General features: G+C 38.2%; 1 protein-coding gene across 2 annotated transcripts in view; it reads right to left on the bottom strand.

The window, feature by feature from the left end:
* gcgra (glucagon receptor a) overlaps positions 1–9,360 on the bottom strand; it is a 45,896-nt gene extending 36,536 nt beyond the window's left edge. Inside the window, exon 1 of one of the 2 annotated variants that reach the window (XM_044180863.1) lies at positions 9,314–9,360. The gene's annotated coding sequence lies outside the window, so the exon portion shown is untranslated. Of the gene's footprint in view, positions 1–1,481; positions 1,795–9,313 lie in introns of those variants that run through there. The other variant, XM_044180861.1, reaches the window with a different exon arrangement.
* Between the last annotated feature and the right edge of the window lie 5,804 nt (positions 9,361–15,164).

Below are 15,164 nucleotides of genomic sequence, written 5' to 3'. Positions count from 1 at the left end.
CCACACTCTGTGCAGTGGAATACAAAATGCACAAGGGACTGAGAACCAATATGTTTGTTCTCTCACTTGTGTGATGCTCCCCAACTGGGTCTAATTAGTTTCAAAATCACACCCAGACAACTCCCCTAACAATTAAATTCATATGTATTCAGTGTTAAATTGTACACAGATAAGTAATAATGTGTTTATTCTGCCTGGTACATGATTAGACTCCTTTTTCTAATATACAGCACAGGATGCCCATGGTTCATTTGCTTCTGCCTTAAAATAGCAAAGTCCATTGTAAAATGAAATAATAAATTAATTTGTTTAAAGTCTTGAGCTTGTAGCCTACACATCCTGGCTCAGTTGTTTTAGGCTTGAATATATTTCATAATTCTGTGAAAGATGCAAGAAGAGGGCAAAATAACTCAATTAGTTATTCAAAACAGTGTTTGTTTGTTTGTTTTTGTCCCACAATCCTAAGCTACATTCAGGATGCCCATTATTTTTAGTCTGAAGTGTGAATTCACTCTGGGCTAGGTTCTGTTTGACTGAGCTGGAGTGAAGAAGAGTCCTCTACAGCCCTCACTATACAGTACACATAGGGTGGATACCATAAAAGACGCACACTACCACAAAATGCAATGCAACAACACCAACAATTTACAAGATCAAAATTACTTTTAAGTTAAATCTCACTTCTCACCAAAAAAGTGCATTGTATTTGTAGTATTTCCTGCATTATATCATATGGAAAGTATTGTTATAGTGTTCATGCAGTAAAGCAGGCTGCACACAGGCAGATATGTGCCTGGACTTCTGTTTAATAAGAATATATTTCGTTTATGAAGCAATAATGTATCTTGTAATTCAAAGAATTTAAGAAATTGTGTTGTGTTTCACCATTAAAGTAGGCTACTTGAACCACATTAAGAGCCGGATAAACAGTCAAAACTCTGGCGTGATGAACGGATATTTGTTTGATATAAAATACATTAGGCTACTTAAAACACTGCATTACTGTGCTCCTGAACAGCGCGGGTCACATTTACCTAGACATCCACTTGACTAAAACACACTTGTGGGTTTGACTGACCCGGGCAGCAGACCAAGTGCAGATTCCAGATAGAGGATGGTTTAGATAACACGGCATTTGAACAGCAGCGATAAGTGACCCCAACTGCAGTTGCTGGAAATCTGGAAATGATTCCAGAAATTAAACTGTCCCAACTTGTACCTCACGAGAATTCACAAGCCTATAGTAACCAACAATGTGTCTGGGACTCTCGATAATAGTTTGTAAATCGTAAAAATCGCACTTCGAACTAAAACACATTTATAATCTCCCTGTAAAATCACAGTTTTATAGAAATTTGTGTTGTGATCTTGTAAGAGTTACTCCAGCCTATATTTTTTCCATGTAAGTGATGACATTTCAGTTCACTTGAAGCACATGTGGAAATATCATCAAACTATGAAATAAATACAAAACAAATTACCGTTGACAGCAGGACTCCGCTTATTTCCACAGCCTGTAGCCTTCACTGCTCATCTTGTGAGCAGCATCTGGCAGACAATATTTCCTCTCAGTTCAAGTAATCCAACTTTAAAAATAAATGAACCGCTTGCTTCGTTCAGCTTCATAAATAAGTCATCTGTCCTGTCAGTGACAGCAACTAAGTTCACGGTTTGTGCTTTTAAATAAAATGGTTAAAAGAGAAATTAAATTTAAAAAGTAAAGTAGACGGTTTAGCTCTGTGGTTGGAGTTGGCAGCGGTGGCTGAGTGAGCTCGAGCCGCACCGCTGCAAACGTGCGCTCCTTGTACCCGTGTGACGTAACAAGGAGGGGGGCTATCTAAACCCAGGACCGAGGAGTGTGTGTGTGTGTGTCAACCATAGGGTAACAACGTATGTTTCAGTTCACAAACTGACAGGTTTCCTTTGTTGAAGGAAGAAACAACGATTCGTTGACTTGACTTCTGGTTTTAATATTTGTTGTAGTTCATATCTGTTTGTTTGTGTGTTTATTTGTTTATTTTTTGTTTGTTTGTTTTGCCAACTAAATGTGCATGGATGTGATGCACAACACTGATTAAAGGAAAAGTTCGACAATTTAGCTCTTTCGAGCCTGCCGAAAGAGAATAAGCGTATTTCCCATGTTTGTACAGACTGGAAACCATAGACTGTATAAAAGAAGTGGAGTAGCCACCGTGACGTCACCCATTGGTTTGTGGACTACTGTTTTGAAGCCCAGAGTTTGGTATTTTGGCCGTCACCATCTTATTTTTTTTCCAGTCAGAAGTGACCATATTTGGACAAGAGGGTGGAGCTAGCTAGCTTGGTTAGCAAGGTGCATCTGTAATTCACCTTAACTGTTATATTAATTGGGTAATTTTGGCTATAGCCAAAAACAGGCTTACAACAAAATGTGGGCTACTTACCGGAAAAAATGAATGGCCGAGTCCTTAGAATGTCTTTTAGTACAACCGAACGAAATGTTAAAATTAACTTTAATGAACTGAAAAGTTCACACAGTGAGAAAGGGTCAAAGTTCTAAGATGAAAACACTGACAGCACCCAAAACAAGTTAGTCGGCTAGTTAAATGTACACAGTGCAGTGGATACACATCGCCTCTATCCTGACTGACAGGTCGCCGCCACTTGTCAATCACAATGTAGCCACGACCTAAAGCATGTTTTATTGTCTGTTTTACTCTAAATGGGACCATAATTTACAAAATGAAGATCATGCTGTATTTAAGAAGACTTGAAACTAGCAATTGAGACCATAAACTCATTAGGAGCATGTTTACTGAGGTAATAAATCAAGTGAGAAGTAGGGTAATTTTCTCATAGACTTCTATACAATCAGACTTTTTTTTAAACCAGTTGAGTCGCCCCCTTCTGGCCATTAGAAAGAATGCAAGTTTAAGCTACATTGTCTTCACTTTTCAGACCCAGAGGTTGCTGCTTGCTGGATACATGGGAAAACAGCTGGCCTGGCTCTGTCCAAAGGTAACTAAAACTGCCTACCAGCACATCTAAAGCTCACAAATTAAAGCACTGTATCTTGTTAATCTGTACAAAAATAGAAGTGTAAAAACGCCCAATTTGCAGTATTACAGTGGGTTACGTGCTGAACTATTTCTTGGCCCCAACCAGTTGCCAGGCAACCAGCAGAGACTCCAGGAACATTAACTAACATTAATGGAAATAACCTGGTATATAACCCCCGTAAAACGGCAAAAGTGTTTTTACACTTCTGTTTTTGTATGGATTAAAAAACAAGCTGCGTGTTAATTAGTGAGCTTTAGAGGTGCTGATAGGTGGATATTGTTACCTTTGGACAGAGCCAAGCTAACTGTTTCCCCCGTTTCCAGTCTCTGTGCTAAGCTAAGTTAGCCGGCTGCTGGCAGTAGCTTCATATCTACCGTTAAGACATGAGAGTGGTCTCCTTACTACTTAGGCCTACTTCTTTAAAAATGGATAAATTATGTACTGAGCAAAGTGGGGCTTTGTGTTTGTGCTGCTTGTATTTGTATAATATTCCTATAGGGACTGATGAATGTTTGTATTTAGTGACTTCATTAAACCATACTATTTCATTCCATTTTTATTCAGTATATCAATGTAATATTTTGGGACCTGTGTGTTCCTGAGAGACTGAGGTCTCCAAACTTCACTCCAATTTCAGAAATAGTTTATTGGCTGAGTACACTTTGCCCTGCTCCTTCCTGGTGCTCCATCTCTGATGCGCTCTCAGTTGTCATTTCGCAATGTGAGTGTTGTGTTTTTTTACCCGTGGCAAGGCAATTTAATTTCCTATACTGAGCAGAACTAATGCTTTTATTAAGGCAATTTTATGGCAGGAATAGTTCTTTACTGCAAATGAGGGCTGAATTTGATGTGATCACCACTGAAATGCCAAGTTGAAGTTGAAATAACCAATGCCTTCCTTTGTTATATTCATCCTTGACTGAATCTGAGTTTATGTTTTTAGCAGAGGATCCATCACGTAAGAAATGTGGAGTGTGTTGTAGAGTAAGGTCAGATGGATGTGTTCACAAAGGATTAGACTGAGTGAGCTACTGAAAATGCATCGAATACCGTCAGCGTTTCCAGAATTAATGGGGATATCTTTGTTTTCCCACTATAGCTCCTTATATTAACACTCACAGTCTGGGGAATTTCTTGGACCCTTAACCAACTAATCAATTTGACTGCATATCGAACTGTGAATAAAATCCCTCCCATAACAACACTTAAATGAAAAGGAAGTGTAGACAGCTGTATGCTGTTGCAGTAAATCTCTGAACAAAACACTGTTTCTTCTTGCCAAACACACACACACACACACACACAGTTTTTAACATGAACTTTGCCCATAAACAGGGTTCAAGGACCTACTGCATGTGTCAATAAGCTCTGCAGAGTTGAAGCAATGATCTGCTGCAGAATTCTCCCTCAAATATAATATTGTTAAACAAACTATTCTGCCATAATATACGTCCTATGATTTACTGCTTATCGTACAGGAGAACCTTGGTGCAGTCATCCATTATGTCAAACTTTATTATATGGTCATATCATCATGGTTATTGCATCTAAAGTGCTGCTTTGACCTATTAACCCTTTCAACTTTTCTTTAATTTGTTCTTTATTAACTGCACTGATAAGAAAAGACATACATTTCCAGTAGGAGTGGACAGTGTCAGCAGATCAAATTCCTCCACCTACACCTTATTTTATCAGTCGCATGCTGTAACCGCTGTTGTTGAAGATGCCCAGCTTCCTCTTGATGTGAAACATGATATATGCAAGAATACAACTTGACTGAGCTGTGTGGTTAAAACAGCCTTGAGCTCTCTGCGGCTACAGTGTCACACAAAATGCTATGATAGCGTCTGTCATGCAGGCATCACTGCCTTTATATTGTAATGCTTTTATATCAGGTGAACATAATGAAAAGTTCAGTCAAGAGCAAGATGTATATATTCCCCCCATCCCCTGAGACATTATTAATAAACAGCTTCTGAATTAGCCTACTGGCACATTTATAGATTTTATTTGACTCAAAATAACGTCTTGCTTAACAACTATTTGATCATGACACCATCTGTATCTTTTTTTCTAGAGGCACTCCATAAGCTATAAAAAGAGAAATGTCTGATAATTTAATACCAACAACTAAGACTATTCCTTGTGCTTTAAAACAGACCTGCAGGGCACAAAATGGAAAACACATTAAGCCTATTCACATATGCAAGAGTGCTATGGCTGAAAATAGCAAAAGTCATATAGTATAAACCAAATGACAGTAAAAGTGTGTGTGTGTGTGTGTGGGGTGTGTGTGTGTGTGTGTGTGTGTGTGTGTGTGTGTGTCTGTATGTTCTTATATCCTGGTGGGGACTTTAACCTGAATGCACACTAACCCATGGGGACTTGTGTCACCGTGGGGACAAAACTTGAGGTCCCCATGGGTAGAGACTGCTTTTTGAGGGTTAAGACTTGTTTTTGGGGTACAGGTTACAGTTAGGATTAAGGTTAGGCAATTAGTTGTCATGGTTAAGGTTAAGGCAATGGGCTGGGAAAAGGATTATGTCAATGACCGTCCCCAAACATGTGTGTGTGTGTGTGTGGGCAGTCCCTAGACCATCCAACAGAGGGAGCCTGTAGAACAATGCCAACACAAGGAGACACACAGCTGAATTAATATTAATGATGAGACACATACCATTATGAAATATTAAATATGGCTTGTTCTGATTTTTCTCTAAACTCACTCCACTTCTCTTTCTCTGCTGTCTCTGCAGGCTCTACATATTTCCTGTCTTCTATCCAGTCACATTACAGCACACACGTCTGTCAACAACTTTATGCAAGGTTAATATTTGAAGAGAGATTAGTTTCACTGCAAAAGGTAATGTAAACACTGGATGTATAGTTGAGATAATTACAACGTTTTCTGGTTTTGGAACATGACTAGGTTACAAAAACAAATGCTGTACCCTGGATAACGGAACAACTCGGAGCAGGTTTTATGCAACTGTTTGAGTCACATAAAAAAGCTCATGTGTATTACAGTCCTGATACACCACTGTACACCCAACTGGTACATCTTGTGTTGTATTTAAAGGCATGAAAGTAAAAATAACTTCCCATGTTGTCAGGGTATTTGTTTACATCAGAATAAATAGCTTACGCAAATGTCACCAGTGGGACATACTGCTGCCGAAATAAACTTGTGTTCACACAAGGTAGAAAATCTCTGCTACACATTGTTTACTACCATGAAACTGTACGTAGCAGTGTGTTGTTTGTTTGGGTCAGCTGTGGCCTGGTCACTGGTCCCTCTGGGCCCTCGGAGACAAGCTAGTTTTCAGAGTCTGGTCACGCTCTTTGAGTCTGACCATTCAACTGGCATTTGGTAGAATCATATTTTCCATGCCACACACTGAGATCAGTGCAAAATTCTGGGTTTACATTTCAGTTCAGTTCAAGGTATCCTGTACATGCACCACATGTGTGTCACATAAGGCAACAATAAATACCATCCTATATAATGTTTCTCGCTTCACTTCCTCATTATTTGCCATATTATCTTCCATTCAAGTAATTAAGGGTTTTAATAAGGAGTTTACTGCTGTACTGCCATGAGATAAGTGATGTGAGGGACGGATCACCATGTAATGGAACAACACACATGCATTCCTAAACCAGGCGACAAAGCCAGCACACTGCATGAACAGCCAATCTGTGTATGATTCAAGCCTCTATGTGCTCATGTGACGGCTCTGTTCTTCAGCCAGATCTCCATCAGCAGTAATGGCAGGGTGTTCAGAGAGGAGCTGATAGATACAGTCATGCTGAAAGACTACCAGCTCTTTTCTCACCCTGCTGCCTCTGACAGCCAGCTGGCCAGAGCATGATTCCCCCCGGGGAGGCCGCTACAGAAACCGGAGTGGGCGGCACCTCTTATCAGACACGGGGGGTTAAGTGAAACTACAGGACCCTCTCTAAATGCAGGCTGGGTTCATGGCACCCAGAAGAGCTTTTATAAATGATACAGAGGCTTCAGTGGGTCATTATTATTTGATAGTATCTTTCAGATTTGGACTTCCCCATCATAATTTTGCATATGTACATAACCCCTCCCCTATTATGTTTATCACACATTAGCAAATATGAGGACATATTAAGTGTTTATTAATGCACAGCATTTTCAACAATTATAACTTCTCCTATGAAGACATATTTTATATAATTATATATGATATTGTCATTCATTAACTCTTTATATACCGGTTTATATAGTATATGGATGCTTCACAGGAGGAGTAAAATTAGTTGACAACTACATCAACACTTAAAAAGATCTTCTTACAGCTACATTATAGTGTGTAAGTCATTTATTCAATGTTTATATACTGCTTATAAATTCTGAATAGTGGAGGATAAGTGCTATATCACTACTTCTTTGTCAAAGTTTCTATCTCCAACATGCACATTTTTAAGGAACTCAGAAACATCACTTTGAGCTTGACAATGATGCATTTTTCAGTTTACGGTTTCATAACTCCAAGGGCTAACCGAGGAGAGGCACTTTTAATTCTGTAATTAAAACATCAACAACATGGGTCTTGGTAACATAGTTGTTACACAACAATATTACTCAGTGGCTTTATTGTAGAGATTTTGAACCTAGGGACATCGCAAGACACTGCTTTGCAATGGTGTCTGTTGGGACCAACATAAGCTTCAGGCAAGTGTAAAGCCCCTAAAAACATTTTTCTCACTAACATTAAATATTCATGATTAAATAAGCAACAATTAAAGTTCAGAAAAAAAACAAGAAAAAATATATATATACATGTTATAATTTATTAAGAGTTTAAGGCTCATAAACTCAGCTAATCTGCTTACTCAGGACTGTGTGGGTGTGGTTTAATAAGATTTTATTGCCAGTAGCCTGGCAACCAAGGCAAACAACCCCACTTGTCTTCAAATGTTGCTAAAGCCTGATTGGTGCATGGAAGTTTGTGACATCACCTTTTTTTTTAACTGAGCTCCGCTCACTTCAAACCATTTACAAAAGAAGAGACAAAAACTGAAATCTGTTATGTAGAATAAACAAAACAATTCTAACTTTGGCAGAAAATGTTGTGTTCATGAAGGATCACATCGCTCATAGTAAGAAACTGATTGAGAAAATGTGTTTTTGGATCCTTTAAAGTTCAGTCTAACCCACTTATCTATTTTAGTTAAAAATAAAGTGAATGTTACCATACCAGTTTCTATTTTAAGGATCCATTGCATTGCAGAGCATTTTTCTGGGAATAACCTTTACTTACTTATCCATGGATGCTAAAAAGAAATTTTGTTTTTACTCTGGACGGAGAGCTCTGTACTCACTGACAGGACGGCTCAAACAGTATAATTATTCTGAGAACAGCGACAGGTGTTTATTCCTGTGGACTACGGAGGTACAATAGAGCCCAGCAGCTCATGTCACAGAGTTGGACCATGTCCCTGAGTGCAAAAATAGCCATTTGGTGGATGGCGTTATCTCCCTATTGACAACTACTGACCAATAAAGACACACTTTTTTCTTCCCCCTTGTCCCTCCTTCATGTTGTAAAATTGCCAACTCTCTCTTACATCCAGCAGGGTTCAGATTACAGATTTCTGTGAATCCCAAAAAATGCTGAGGTGATGTAACAGAGAATCCAAACCAAAGTCAAATCTTTCCTTAAAGACTTGAATAGTGGTTAAGTGGTTTATTAGTTTCCAGTAAATAATGCAAACACAGACAAAAGAGCAGCCCAGCAGGATTTTCCTTCTCAAATTATTCTAAAGCTCTTTCTGGTAGGATTTGACAACAACTTTTTTTTAATGCAGTACATGATTCAAAAGTTTGTTTACATTTATATTTTTGTGGGGAGAAATGTAGAGCCTTAGAGGTATGTAGCCTATCGGTTATAAAGAAAGAGGTTAACACTCATTTAGAAATCATTACAGGATGATTTTATTTTTGTATTCGTAGAGCATTAAATTATTCTGTCTTCCCAATACATCTCACAGTCCATTGCAGACAAGCTGCAAAGCAAGTATCTATGCTAACAAATTATTTAGCAAAACATTAGCTAAGTTATGTATTTTTGGAAATATGAAACATTAACAGCCACATACAGTAAAAATGCACTTAGTCCTTTAAATGTCCAGTGTGTAACATTTAGGAGGAGCTACTGGTAGAAATGGAATATCATATTTATAAGTGTGTTTTCATTAGTGTATAATCACCTTAAAATAAGAATCACTGTGTCTTCATTACCTTAAAATGAGATGTTTTTATCCAGAGAGGGAGCAGGTTCCCGTTCCATGGAGGTCGCCATGTCGCAATCATTCTGGACAACTGTTTCTACAGTAGCCCAGAATGGACAAACCAATCATTGGCTCTAGATAGGGCCTTTCGCGTTTAGTGAGTTTCACAACCACCATGGTTTCTCCTACACGCTTGGAATGGGAGGATGATCCTAGCGGAATTCAAATGATTGCTAACTGCAATTTCAACGCTAGATGCCACTAAATCCTACATACTGGACCTTAAATATGTTCCAAACCCTGTTAGATGTGTGTCTCATACTGCTGTATTCATGACTGGTTTGTATTATAGTGATCTTTATTGATGCTGATGTATTCTCTTTAGAAAATGTCCAAGCTCATACATTCAGAAGTCTAAGGTATATGTGAGGTTTCTGCTTTGTTGGCTTCCAATATCGGTTGCAGTTGGTTGATGGAAACTAAAACTAATAATTTATGCATTAAAAAATACAGTTATCGGACCATACATGATGTTTTTTTAAAAACCAACAACCCTATTGTTTCTTATTTCCAATTATTTATTCAGCAGTGTTATGAAAGTGTTTCAGATCCAGCTGAATGCAGTTCAAAGATACATCTAAAATAGCTTAAAAACACATCAAGAGTTGATTTGGGTTAATCTTGTTACTCTACATTGCCAATGTGTTGGTGTGAATTCAGCATAGTGATAGAGAGTTGGACTGGTTGAACCTAGACAAAAAGCATATTATTCAAAAATGGTAGAACATATCTCATGTCAGCATTTTTGACTCGTTGACTCAAATTCTGCCTGTCTGAAGAAATGGATCTATAATTGTGCAGATGAATTAGAGTCTCAGATGGACACGCACATTTATATTTATGAAAGGTGACCACTTCTACCATGTTGTGCTGCTTTAACAATAAATCAATTCTGCAAACAGTTGCAAACAGCTATTGTATATCCTGTCATCACCGCAAAATGAAAACTATCAAATGCTCAGTTAGTGTTATATTTTGCTCCAAAACACATCATCCAACAGTTAAAAACAGCATAACAGCATTCACAATTATTCCATAACTGCTGTATTTACTCAAATCATGATCACCATTATTCTAAGTGGCACTTGACCTTAAATTCATCACTCACACAAACACAGGTTAGCTTAACTGAGCCACTGCTTAACTTAACAGCACCCCCTGTGTAAAGGGGATTACTGAGAATGTAATTATGTTTGAAAAGTGGAAAGAGCAGATAAAGGCACAAACAAATTGAATTTTAGAACATTGATAATTAATTGTACAATGAACTGATTAATACTGTCCTTCTAAAAAAGTTAATGCTGACAAAGAAGATACACACATGGAGTAAAATAAAATCCCTATTACAAAAATACTAGTTAGATGCCGTAGAAAAGGTTTCAGTCGTAGTCATCTGGACACTGTTTTCAGAATCAAGACGTTTGGCTCCCATCCGGAAGCCGACTGTACACTTCCGGATGGGAGCCGAAACGTCTTGATTCTGAAAACAGTGTCCAGATGACTACGACTGAAACCTTTTCTACGATAGAACACTCCTGGACGAATGAGGGACTACACCGTCTTACTAGTTAGATGCCACACAGCTCTGACTTGATAATACTTCCAGAAGGCTGCATGTGATTAAGGTACATTTTTCTCTCCAATAGCAATTTTATTTTCATGTAAAACATTGTTGTGGTCTCTGAATTCTTCAAAGGGAGTGTTACAGGCACAAAGCTGTAAATCATCTTGAAATAGGGCTGTCTTTCTCAAGTGCCTTTTCTATCTTGAAACGGTGCTTTTTTTCAGAGACCTGTGCTACTCTATAATCCTCTGACATGAATCTGCTAACTGGATTTAGGGTTTAATAATCACAAAACACCTGTTATTATGACACTGAGTCAAATGTGGAAGCTTATCCTGTCTTGCAGCCCTTAATGCATTTTAAAAACTGAAAAATGCTTAATCACATCCTGTTGTTTGATTCCCTAATTAATTCCATTAAGAAGTGATTGCTAAATGGAACTCTGGGTTGTTTGTTTGTTGGTTAGCCACCCCAAGACTAAGCGGCCATAATTATGGTGATTAGTGCATATTTAGAGTGGCAAATTGTAATAATAGGTGAAGAGCTGGTGGGATGCTTCCTATTTTGGCTGCAGGCCATTCACTTAGTTCCACTGTATATGTCCATGTCAAAATCCCATTAAAAGGAGTCAGCTCAGTGGCTGCTCACCCCACACAAATGTCTATTCATCCTCTGGAGCACAGCACATGCAGTTAATATTGACATTAATATCAGTATAGAAATTAAAACAACTGCTGCACTGATATTGAGACGATCTGTTGTAAATATACAATAATGGTATTTTCCTGCAGCTTTGACCATCGTGCTGTTTCATCAGATATTATGAACAAAACATAAACTAAAACTTTAAAGCTCTAATTGCTGCCCAGTGTTCAATTGCTGTATATTAACATATATTATTAAAGAAGAAGTGTTGTCCTTTGTCCTGTCTGTTTCTGTTTCTTTTCTCTCTCTGTCTCTGCCGGTTCCTGTCTCTGCTTCGGTTCTCAACTTTCATGCCTCTGAGACAGCTGGGTTTTTGATTGATGACAGTTTCTCCAGGGTGTGTGCTTTTACAGAAAAGTTTCAGTCCTGTTTTTAATTCTAGCTCTCTTTCTTCCGACTACCATGACGCACGTGGGTTTCTCTTACAGCCATTTTCATCTCTCACAACCATTACGACAGAAACAAAAGAAAATTGTCTAAAAAACAGAAGAGTTGTGTAATATTGCTTTGTGTTTATATCTCTTCCTTCTTTTCAGGCCACATTCACTGCCACAATGTTTCAAAGGAAAACTATAAAACCCACCTTCCAACCACAAAAAAAAAGCCATGGTTGTGCAGGTCATAAAAACAACAAAATCATATGTAATGATTTAACAACAAAACTAAGAGTACAGCAATGCATGCTAGCAGTTCTGTGAGGCTGTACTTAGGCATAGTGGTGCTTTGAGTTAAATGCTAACATGCTAATGTTTATCAGGTGTAATGTTCACCATCTTACTTTAGCATGTTAGCATGCTAACACTTGCTTATTAGCACCAAACCCAAAATACAGCTGAGGCTGATGGGAATGTCATTTTGCAGGTATTTGGTCATAAAGAAAAATGTTGATCTGATGATGGCACTTGATGAAAAGTAAAAGGATCATCCTGAGGGGGGCATGAATGTCTGAACCAAATGTCATGGCAATCCATCCAGTAGTTGAGACATTTCACTTAGAATCACAAATGTCAACCTCATAGTGGTGCTAGATGAAAAGTCAGAGGATTGTCAAAGTCATTAGGATTTATCATCTGGGGACCATGAATGTCTGTACAAAGTTTAATGGCAAACCATCCAATAGTTGTTGAGATGTTTCAGTCCGGAACCATAGACTGTATAAAAAAATGGACATAGTGTCTGTGACGTCACTCATAGGTTTCTGAAGAGCCATCTTGACAGTGCCTGACTGCGGCTAATCCAAAAATGGGGAAATAGGTGGAGCTGAGGTGGGGCAAATGAAGCCTGGTTGCTGAACCACCTAGCGGCAAGCCACCCGATAGGGCACCCACCTATCACTCACAGTGGCCACGTCCTTAATTAGGCATAACTTAACACAATTTAAACAGGTGAGTTATATAAAAATTCACCCAATTTTGGCATCTTGACCATCCGCGGGGAAATATATACAAATGCCTGATACCACATACTGTATGCTGCCTCCTGCAACAGTACCCCTTTGCTAAAATTGATACATTTTAGACAGAAAATACAAGAAAGAGGTCAGAGATTTCCTAACAGCACAATTTTACAATGTGTTTATGTAAGACGTGACTCAGCTCTCTTACAATTACATGAACCACTGGAGCAGCCCAGAATATGTCCTGTGTTCCAGTGCCTTTTTATATAAATAGACTGTTCTTGATTTAATCCTATAATATCAAATTGAAGTAGATTTGTCCAAGATCAGATTTCATGAGTTATTTATTTATCATGATTCTTCATGAACACATTCCCCACTGGATATGTAATTATTTTACTTCAAAATGTGCTAGTTGTTGTCTGTTCCTACTTGCCCTGGCAACACTGACACTGTTGGTGATGCCAGAAGACTATCTTGAGTTGTTATTTCAATTTGAAAGAGGCTGAGGTAGATACAAACACACTAAGCAGAGGGAATGTAGGAAAGAAATTATCAGAAAATTCTCTGGAAACTGTGAAAAAAAAGAACAGAACCTAAAATAAGAGAATAGGAAAGAGTATAGTATAAAGAGTGTAGTATAAATAAAACTGCAGCTGGTACAAAGAGTATGTGTTTAATCCAAAATATTACACATGTGAAACAAAATTAGATGTTTCATCCAGCACTTCTAGGTATTAGACTAAATGTTTATTGAATGGGAGAAATAGACCTGACAGAACTCAGTCTGTCCTGAAGAATTTAATATAATGTAAATATCCTGTCATGTCTGCAAAAGCTTCAAGTCCCTTTGGTGAAACCCTGCTGACCTCGTCAAATATTTAGTGTGAAGTGCAGACAGCTACTGCCCCCTTAGACCAAAAAAAGGTAAAACAACCAAATTACACTATCATGTTCTCTCTGGTCATTTACACATCATTAAGACAATGGATCAATGTGGGTTTTGTCTCTGTGTTCACATGGGAACAGAACATTGGGTTCTACTCACCCAAGCAAAGGCTAAAATGTAATTAACCACCCTGTAAAACAATTAATCCCTATACACCCTGACACATACTCCCACACAGGTTTTACACGCTTACAAGTCTTTTTCCACCTCCAGTTGTTAACACTTCAGAGGGAGTCTTCACTAGCTGTACACAGGCTATTTATTCTGTGACATAGTGATGAAAATGTAGTAAAACCAAACAAAACAAGCTTAGACATCATTGACGTTTGCTCCAAGGCTGTTGATATTGTTCTTGTGCACCTGTGCTCAGCGTCACCAGTAACAGGAGAAAACGATGAAAGGCTGAGTGAGGATGACACATATCGCTCCAGGAAACCCACAGACATCACCAGGCCAGTCCCATGATGCTCCCTGAATCTATGTCATGCCCAGTCTGACAACCCAGGAGGGAATGAGAGAGTGGCAAACATATCTATAACCTCTGGCACAGTTCAGCTGTGGTGGAAGAAGTACTCAGATCATTTACTTAAGTAAAATATCAATGCAACAATGTAGAAATACTCCACTACAAGTTAAAGTCCTACATTAAAAATCCTGCTTAAGTAAAAAAGAAGAAAATTTACTCAAAGCATCAAAAGTAAAAGTACATGCTCTGCAGAAAAACAGCCTCTGTAAGTGTATATTATTATATATGACATTATTAGATAGCAGTGATGCATTAATGTGTAAATAGTATTTTGCTGTTGTAGCTGGTCGAGGTGGAGCAAATTTGAACTACTTTATGTAGTTAGTTAGTTTAACTCAGTGGTTCCCAACCCAGTCCCTTACAGTGGGTCAGAAAATAAATATTGGGGTTGTGAGATGATTAATGGGGTAGGAAAGAGGTAAAAAAAAAAAAAAAAAAGAACAACTCTACATAACTTTGTTTCAAGTTTTCTCTAATCTTTGCTATTATTTGTGAAATATTCACCTCTTTTGACTTGATTAAAATGAAACTATCTGAGAAGTTTAGAGGGGAAGTCACTGTTTGGTGAAAGTGCTAGACATCCGTGATGAAGGGGTCACAAGGCAAAAAGGTTGGGAACCACAGATGTAATAAAATGTTGTTTAGCATTACATTTTATTTT

This window comes from Siniperca chuatsi, linkage group LG21 (genome assembly GCF_020085105.1).
Source record: "Siniperca chuatsi isolate FFG_IHB_CAS linkage group LG21, ASM2008510v1, whole genome shotgun sequence".
In the NCBI taxonomy this organism is placed as follows: Eukaryota; Metazoa; Chordata; class Actinopteri; order Centrarchiformes; family Sinipercidae; genus Siniperca; species Siniperca chuatsi.
This window is presented reverse-complemented; position numbering and strand designations above follow the sequence as displayed.